The following is a 10,341-nucleotide window of genomic DNA, read 5'->3' on the forward strand; positions in this document are numbered from 1 at the left end:
GCTGCTCTGCATAACCTCAGCATTAAATTTCAACTTCAAGACAAGCTCGAGGGTATTCCAGAAAACCTTCACCTATCGGAGAAATTGGAATGGAAAACCTCCATCTATCGGAGAAATTGAAATATTACACAACTTTTTAGCATGTAGACAAACCACAAGATAACACCGAATACACCTGATGTAAGTTTTCATGACAACATTCATAATAGCGTATTAATTATCGACATAGATTTACCGTACGTCATGCAGGAGCGAGCTGACAAATTATTAAATTACTCAAAATGTTGAATTGAAGTTACTATGGCAGTTAGGCATTGCGTTATAGTCAGTTAAATAAAACATTTGAAGTAGTAATTCTCACCAAACGTCTTATACAATGAAGGATACTTTGGACTAGAGAGCCCCATTTGTAATTGGTACGACCAGAGTGATGTAAAATCATTCCTGACAAGCTATAAGGATAGAATTAGGCAAGTTCAAAATAATATAGCAATATTTATATGTGCTAATATTGTTGGGAGTGTTCTTACATATCTAGACATGATCTAAAAATGCCTGGCTGAAAAATGTCAATGCAACATACATGATTCTAAAAGACTTACTGACAGAGCCAATTAAGATTCTATACAATGGTCTCTTCAGTTGTTCTTGTATGCTGATGTTTCTTATATCATAAATGTAAATACAGAAAGGGTTCACAGAAGTACTACAAGGTACCATTGCTACTAACCACACGTAATTTACTGTTGTCATAACCAATAGATTTTAGGTCACCTAATATGGAATAATATGTTTGCAGATGAGCAAATAGTAAAAAGAACGAAAATAACTATTCCGTCAGTAAAATACTAGTAAAGAGAGAAAAGATAAAGTAAAATGAATGAATAAATAAACGTAAAAGTGAACGAAATGTAACGAGCGCCAGCTTACAAAAGTTAACATTTGTTGGTGGACTATGACGCTAAAGCATTTTGTACATTGGTGAACAGTAATGCACTTAATACAGTAATGCTATTACATACAGTAATGCTATTACATACAGTAATGCTATTACATACAGTAATGCTAATGCAAGGAGAGAAAAATTACTTGGAAAAGAGTAACTCTCAAACGGGGTACAGTGATACCTCGCAGTACGAGTTTAATTCGTTCTACGACCGAACTTGTTTTACGATTTACTCGTTTAGAAATTAATTTTTCCCATTGAAAACTACAATACAATTAATCCATTCCAGCTCCTGCAAAACCACCAAAAAATGATTTGTTATGGGTTTCAAAACTGAAAAGTTGTAGGTACAAGTAAAATGACAAAGCGGGGTTAGGGTGCCTAGTCGTATGAATTTCCCTGTGTAGAACACAAATTCGCAAAACTTTTCTGAAAATTCAAAGAAATAAAAGAAGTTATGAGCGGTTATAAGCCGTGCGTAAAGCAGAATTCCACCCGTTAAGGTCGAAAACTAGCCATATTATCAACAAACTATAATTCAATGAGCCCCATAACCACTGGTTTGTCTCTGGTTACACCGCAGGTCTATAACAGACTGAAATGCTATTCGTGAACAGAAACTTCCTTGCTTTTTTCCTTTTTACTAGATCTCGTCTCTCAAAACTGTACATTGGCCTCACGAGACTATTGACCACGATTTCTGGAGTTCATCTCGCTCTCGAAAACTATGTCTTCGCGGATATTGTTGTCTTGTGTTACCCTCGTATGTCCTGGTGTGCTGAATGCTATCACATTTATCGATGGTGATAGTGGTGAGGTAATTAGATACCTCAATATAATCAATGTTGTTTGGGGCAGTCTTTGGTACATCTGGTTATTTTCAGGGTTAACATTTTGCACTTATTTGAAGCCCAAATTGCATTTTGAAATTCAACTTTAACATTGTTGTGGATCTTCTGGGAATTGCTGTTCATTCTTTTCGAGTAACTTGAATTCATGTATATACTAAGATGGCTACAAATTGGGTCTTCCTCGACGGAAAATCATAACCATTGAGCAATATGCTCAGCAGAAAAAATTGTGTGATTTAAGGGGTATTTAGCTGTTATTTTAGCACATTTCACAATCACCTCATACGCCCTCGTTTGTTTGTTACTCTGACTAGTGATAATTTTCAGTATCTTTCTCCCCATAAACACATTTATTGATCTATTGCTGGGATTTAAGCCAAAAATTCGGACTCTCAGTGTATTAATCTGATTTTAAAACATTCCAAAAATTTTTTAAAAATTAATTTCAGAAAAAAAAAATGCTTTTGATAGTCGTATGAATTCCCGTATGTAGGACACAAATTTGTAAAACTTTTCTGAAAGTTTAAAAAAAAAAAAGTTATGAGGGGTTATATGCAGTTCGTAAAGAAGAATCCTGCCTCTTAACGAATACATTGAGCTGTATAATGACAAGTTTATCCCCTTAGTTCTTTTAAACATGACAAGAAAAAAATGTCAGACACTCGTTTTCTACAATTACGGTTGATGTAAATGAACTAATCAGGTTGCATCACATTCACATCGTTCGCTAATGTCCAGACACTGTTGCACAGCGACTCCAACCTACATAAATCACGTAGAATCAAATTTTCAAGCAACATCTTCCTAATTTACAGTCTCGTATAAGCAACATCAGAAAACATCAAATAAAGTCATTAGCCATGTTAAAAAAAAAACAAAAACAAATTACAGTTACTATTAAAAAGGACCTATGTGTGTCGCTCTTCTCCATAATTTACCGCCTTCGGGTTTGTTTAAAAAATTTATAAATATATATACTAGACTAAAATTAGCTATACATTAAAATTGGGTGAAATTGATGGGTGGGTTATGTGGCTGAATTGGATACATATAAAGCCATTGATGTCGGGTTCAATTTCCAGTCGTTCGGCTCATTTTTTTCCAGTAAATTGTTTAGATTTAGTCGCTCTTAATGTTATTAAAGAGGACATGTGTGTGTCGCTCTTCTCCGTAATTTACAGCCTTCGGGTTTGTTTAAAAAATTTATAAATACACACACACACATATCTATATAAACGTGACTGTGGCAAGAAACTTGTTTTCCAGCCACATGGGTCCGGGTTCAGTCCCACTGTGTGGCACCGTATTCCTTTTACTATAGCCTTGGACCGACCAAGGCCTTGTAAGTGGATTTGGTAGACGGAAACTGAAAGAAGCCCGTCGTATATATGTATATATTTGTGCGTTTGTGTTTGTCCCCACCAACATTGCTTGACAACCCGTGTTGGTGTGTTTACGTCCCCGTAACTTAACGGTTAGGCAAAAAAGACCTATTGAATAAGTACTAGGCTTACAAAAAATAAGTCCTGAGGTTGATTTGCTCGACTAAAATCTCTTAAGGTGGTGCTTCAGCATGGCCGCAGTCAAATGACTGAAACAAAAGAATTAAAGAATAAATATATGTGTGTGTATGTGAGTATATGTATATGTGAGAATATGTATATGTGTGTGCATATATGTGAGTGTGTGTGTGTTTGTAAGTATATAAATAAACACTATAGCAGTAACACCACTATAAACATCGTCATAACCACTATTACAGGCACCAACACTATGACAGCGACACCACTACTATCACTACAATACACACCACTACAACTTCCCCCTGTACCACTATCAGAATCACACCAGTACCATCACCATTACTACGACTACTACTACCACCACCACCACCACCAACAACAACAACAACTACAACAATTCTAATAACAGCAACACGACGACAACGACGACGACCACCACCAACATCACCATCACCACCACCACCACCACCACTTACAACAGCAATAACAACAACAACGAAATAACAAGACCACCACCAATAACAACAGCACCGCAACAACAGCAATAATATGATGACGACAACGACGACGACGACGACGACCACCACCACCACCACCGCCAATACCACCAACAACAACAGCTGCTACCCCACGTGAACATCACTGTTCCAAGAACAAAATAACTATCACTCTAGGAACAAACTAGGCGCTACTACAAGAAGCAATACCCTCAACTCCTCCTCTTCCCTACTACTACTACTACTACTACTACTACTACTACTACTACTACTACTACTACTACCACTACTACTGCTAGCACGCAATGATTCCGTCCCCGCATACGCTATCATTCCAATAAGAGCCAACTTCGCTGCAGCGGCATCACATCGTCGACATCGTCACCATCATCACTATCATTTACAGCTGCAGTACAACCGAAGCAGCAACAACAACAACAACAACAACAACAACAATATCGACAGCAACAGTAGTAGCAACAGCAGCAAGATCATCAAGAACCACAGAAACAAAGAAAAGAAAGACAAAAAAGATAGCAGTAACAATAACATTTACCATCAGTAAAGACGAGAGCCGCGACATCGACAATAACCAAGAATCAATATATATTAGCTACTACGCCAGTACCACTACTATCACCACCACCACCGCCACCGCCGCCGCCGCCGCCGCCACCGCTGCCGCCACCGCCGCCACCGCCGCCGCCGCCGCCGCCACCGCCACCGCCACCGCCGCCACCGCCGCCGCCGCCGCCGCCGCCACCGCCGCCGCCACCGCCGAAACCACCACCACCACCACCACTACCACCGCCGCCGCCACCACCGCCACCACCGCCGCCGCCGCCGCCGCCGCCGCCGCCGCCGCCTCCACCACCGTCACCACCAACACCACCACCGCCGCCGCCGCCACCACCGCCGTCACCACCACCACCACCACCATCATCACCACCACCACCACCACCATCATCACCACCACCACCACCATCACCACCACCATCACCACCATCATCATCACCACCACCACCACCACCACCACCACCACCACCACCACCATAACCACCTGAATCGCCACCACTACCACCACGACAACCGCCCTACCACCACCAGGAAATCGTTTTTGTTCATAGGTCTTCATTAGAGACCGACTTGGATTCTAAATACCACTACAACCGCCGCCACCACCACCACCACCACCACCACCACCACCACCACCACCACCACTACCACCACCACAACCACTACCGCCACCACCAATAGTTCTCGCAGTATCAGAATCGAATCACAACGTCAAAGAAAAAAAAAAGAAAAAAGAAAAAAAAAAGTATCATTTCTGTTTTGTTTTTCTCATGCGTCGAGTTTGAAGTTTTAAGAATGCAAACTGTGAGATGAAGATCAGGTAAAGGATGTTGTGCTTTTCATTCCGCTACGGACTATGAGGAAAGTTATTGCAGGCGTCGCACGGCATTAGTACAGCGAGAACTTACCGGCCGGCAAAATAACAACAACAACAAAAACAACAAGATCAAGAAAGAATAAGGACAATAGGTGCACCGATAATAATCACAGTATCGTCAGTAAACAGGTGAGTTGAGTTTATGCTTTTCTGTATGGTGTTATCGTTACAGCTGTATATTCTTTTCTACTCTAGGTACAAGGCTCGAGATTTTTTGGGGTAGGGGGAGGCAGTCAATTAGATCATCGACTCCCCCAGTACGCAACTGGTACTTAACTTATAGATTCTGAAAGGTAAAGTCGATCTCCGCGGAATTTGAACTCAGAATGTTAAAGACAGACGAAATACCGCTTAACATTTCGCCCGGCGTGCCAACGTTTCTTATTTCTTTATTGCCCACAAGGGGCTAAACATAGAGGGGACAAACAAGGACAGACAAAGGGATTAAGTCGATTACATCGACCCCCACCAGTGCATAAATGGTACTTGATTTATCGACCCCGAAAGGATGACAGGCAAAGTCGACCTCGGCGGAATTTGAACTCAGAACGAAACGGCAGACGAAATACCGCTCAGCATTTTGTCCGGCGTGCTAACGTTTCTGCCAGCTCGCCGCCTTGTTACACCTGTATATTGGGTATGCAGAGTTTTATGAAAGCTGACCCCACCCCACCAACACCATTGCCGCCGCCACAACCACTACCACCACCACCGCCATCTATAATAACCCTTTGTATTTGGTCTGGAATTTTGAGGGGAGGGCACATGTCGATTACATTGACCCCACCCCCATAACTGCATGGTGGTTATTTCATCGAGCTTAACTCCCCACCTTGAACCCGACGCCGGACCCCCGAAAAGGGACGAATGATAAAGACGACCTCGGTGGCATTTTGAATTCAGAACGTAACGTACCGGACGAAATGCCGGTAAATACTTTGTCCGGCGTGCTAACGATTCTGTCAGCTCATCGCTTCATCCATCATTAATGATAAATAACAATGATCCTGCCATTAACACCTACCCCCATCACTACAATTACCACCACCTTCACCACCACTACTACCACCACCTTCACCGCCACCTTCACCGCCGCCTCCGCGACCATCATCAACAGTAAACAACACCTCCTCCTCTATCACCACCACCACCACCACCACTACCACCATTATTAAAAAACAGTAACAACTATAACTGCACCTTCACTACTACTACTACTACTACTACTACTACTACAGCAGTAGCACCACCGACACACCACCACCACCACCACCACCACCAATAACAACGAGCTAACAAAGGAGTCTTATGCCGTTAGAAATAGCAACCAAACCCCCCTCAAATAATTCACTGTTTTTTTTTGTCTGGAACGCATTCGGAACAGTTCTTTTTTAATTTTATTTCTTACATGAGAAATAACAACGTTCCGTTCTAAGCGGTTTCTTGTTCTACTTGAAATAACAGCCAAATATACCACAGATAACACTACCAGCTTAAACAAGGGACAGACGCATGAGACAATGATCACCACTGGATTATTTTGATCTGAGCTATGTCTGATCAGGGTTGGGTCAGGGTTAAAAAAAAAAACACTGCGCTGCTGTTGCACCCACTTTACCAGCAGTGTCCCAACCAATGCCACCAAAAACAACTGCACCGCCGTCACCAATACATTACAAGCTGCGCCAGCGCCACCAACGATGAAGCTATGAAAAGTAGCAAACAAATCTCCCTTTTGTGACGCCTTACCGACATAAAAACAGTATATTTAGGACATTGGATAATATATTAAATATTAAATATACTACAGCTGAAATAAAAAAAAAAAACCTCTGATGGGATGACCACTGCCGGAAATCCCTTGATCATAGGGTTAGCTCAATCATGTTTGACCTGGGGTTAAACGAAAGCACCACCGTGTTCACTACCACAACGAAAAAAATAAATAACAGCAACATCGCCCTTAAACCACGCTGCCTTAAAAAAGTGGTTCCAGATATCCACGTAAAAAGACAGGATGGTCACGGCTGGAGTGTTATTGATCATAAGTCTGCCCCGGAAATCCCTTAATCATAGGGTAAGCTCAATCATGGTTGACCTAGAGGTAAACGACAGCACCACCGTGTTCACTACCACAACGAAAAAAAAATAACAGCAACATCTACCTTAAAAAAGTGGCTCCAGGTATCCACGTAACAAGACAGGATGGTCACGGCTGGAGTGTTTTTGATTATAAGTCTGTTCAGTGGGGGTGAGTTAACCGGGACTGTAAAACTCAATTACAGTAAAACACACAGCACTGCATACTGTAATGATTTAGATACACTGAATGAAAGACGGATGGCCACCACACGATCGTGTTTGATCATAGGTCTCCTGTAGTGTTTCTCAACCATTTTTTTTTACCTATGGGACTCTTTGATTCCTATTTTACTCGAATGGATCGTCCTAGCCATTCGATGTTTAAAAAAATCTTATATTTTTATGATAAAATATTATCAAGAAAGAAATTATTAAAATATTTTGTGCATTGCATAAGCATAACCAATTTTTGGGAGATAAATGTTAAAATCTGATATGGATCCCGTTGAAAACCACTGGTCTAATGGCTGGATCCGGACTGACATAGGACCAAACACAAATAACAGCCAAGTCGCTAGTTGCTTAGACATTATTGTTACTTTTTCGATCACGTATGGAATTCTGCTAAATACCTTGGGAGAGAGAGAGAGGGAGAGAGAGAGAGAGAGAGAGAGAGAGAGAGAGAGAGAGAAAGAGAGAAACAAAGCTAAACATCACTTTCTACATTTTTATACCTTCTATATAAGCGTTTCTAACAAAGGGACAAACATTTTGGGAGTGAAGTTGGAGTATAGTCGATTATATTAACTCCCTTGCTTCTTCTACTGCTGATAATATACCAGTGCCCCGCAACCGGTATGCCGCGGCACGCTGGTGTGCCACGATACAGTGCTAGGTGTGCCGCAGTGTGGCTTGAATATAATTTTTTTCCCTATATATTTAGTTATGGTTTTAGTTCAGGTGTGCCGCCGAATTTTGAAAAGAATATAAGTGTACCGCAAGTGAAAAAGGCTTCAGAGCACTATAATATACTTAAGTTTCTTTAAAAATAGATGTTTTCAATTATTTTTTACAAAAATATTAATTAATATTTATAAAAATAATAATCCCTGTGCTTGACAGATGATATGTGTTATTGAGCCCCGAAGGGGTGAAAAGTGATGTTAATCTCGGCAGGATTTGAAAGCAAAACATGAAGGAGCTTAACTTAACACCACAAGAAAGTACATAATCCTTGGCCGTCTACATAAGGATACGATAGACCTAACTGGGCGTATGAAGGGCCTAGTTTGTTGCTGCTGCAACTGCGAATCCTAGTCTTCTACTTTCATGTGTAAAATCACACTAATATGTCAAACTATATCTGCAACGATTAGAAACATTTGCAGTAACATACACAAGCTGCAACAAAATGTACAGACTACAACAACATTCTCAGACTGAAAACAATACGCACAAACGAAAACAGCATGCACAAACTGCACTAACATTCACAGACTGTAACAATGTGCAATACTCTAATCACATATCCAGAGTGCAATAACATCAAGCTTCAATAGCTTGCAGAATTTTGCAATAATTTGTTCAGACTGCAAGAAGCAATATGTACAAACACTACAGCAATTTACATGAACTGCAGCATGTACAAATTAAAATAATTTTGTCTAAACTGCGACAGTACACTGCATACTCTATAGCAATATGTCCAATATGGAGTTTAGCTAGCCGAAAATTTACATAACCAGAGCTGTGGTCCAGTGGGTCACATGAAGTCAACTATTTTATGCAGGGTCTCTTCCATAAGGACTTTGATGGAGGGTTAAACACCAACGCGCAATAGCAACAACGCACAACAACAACAACAGCAACAACGTGTAACCACCACCACCACCACTACCACCACCACAACAACAACAACGTACGATAGCAACAACTCTATGAGTTCAAACAAACGTAAATTCTTGTGTGGCAGTAATTTCTGTAGTTTTGCTAAAGTAAGGTCAACAACATTGCTTTATACACAGTAAGGAGATGTATTGGTACAGCCTTCATACGGACAATCAACCTACTAGAAATAACCGCGAACTCTCCTTCAAACCAGAGTCAATCTTGAAGAACAAAATAAAAACAAAAAGGAAAAGGATGGGTTAGAGACACGAACTAACCCAAGGGTTTCTACTCAGTTACTCGATATTCAAGAAATAATAACAAAATCTCAATCGTTTGTGATTGTACATATATATACATGTATATATATATATATATATATATATATATATATATATATATATATATATATATATATATATATATATATATATATAATCATAAATATACAGGGATTAGCATTGAGTTGCTTCTCCAACATACTGAAAATTTAGAAATAGCAGTCAAAGAACTACTGATTCTAAACTACAAATTTTTCTCTAAACGGATGGCGATATTTATGGCACACATAGAACAAAAAACCAGAGGGAAAAGCAAAAACAAAAACAAACCTGCCTTTAGTTAATTGGATACGAACGTTTCGCGGATAAGAGAATGAAATTACTCTATTCCGCATCTTCAGCCCAATATTCTGATAAATTTGAAAGTGTCTCTAAAAAAGTCACGGTAATTTCTGACCAAGCGAAACCAAAAATCAACGAGAACAAAAGGCACTTACGAATTCATCGGCTAGCGAGTTCAGGCATCTCAAAAGAAATCCATTCCATGTGCGTCACAAATAGTCCCGTATGGGACTATACGGGACTATTTGTGACGCACATGGAATGGATTTCTTTGGGGTGAGGTGCCTGAACTCACTAGCCGATGAATTCGTAAGTGCCTTTTGTTCTCGTTGATTTTTGGTGTCGCATGGCCAGAAATTACCGTGAATTTTTTAGAGACACTTTCAAATTTATCAGAATATTGGGCTGAAGATGCGGAATAGAGTAATTTCATTCTCTTAACCGCGAAACGTTCGTATCCAATTAACTAAAGGCAGGTT

General features: G+C 40.4%; 1 protein-coding gene across 1 annotated transcript in view; it reads left to right on the forward strand.

Annotated features, from left to right (window-relative positions):
- Positions 1–3,798: 3,798 nt before the first annotated feature.
- Positions 3,799–10,341, forward strand: part of LOC106876193 (trissin receptor) — a 252,954-nt gene continuing 246,411 nt past the window's right edge. The window contains exon 1 of the mRNA XM_089358107.1: positions 3,799–5,399. The gene's annotated coding sequence lies outside the window, so the exon portion shown is untranslated. The remainder of the gene's footprint in view (positions 5,400–10,341) is intronic.

Source organism: Octopus bimaculoides, chromosome 9, assembly GCF_046866305.1.
Source record: "Octopus bimaculoides isolate indiv1 chromosome 9, ASM4686630v1, whole genome shotgun sequence".
In the NCBI taxonomy this organism is placed as follows: domain Eukaryota; kingdom Metazoa; phylum Mollusca; class Cephalopoda; order Octopoda; family Octopodidae; genus Octopus; species Octopus bimaculoides.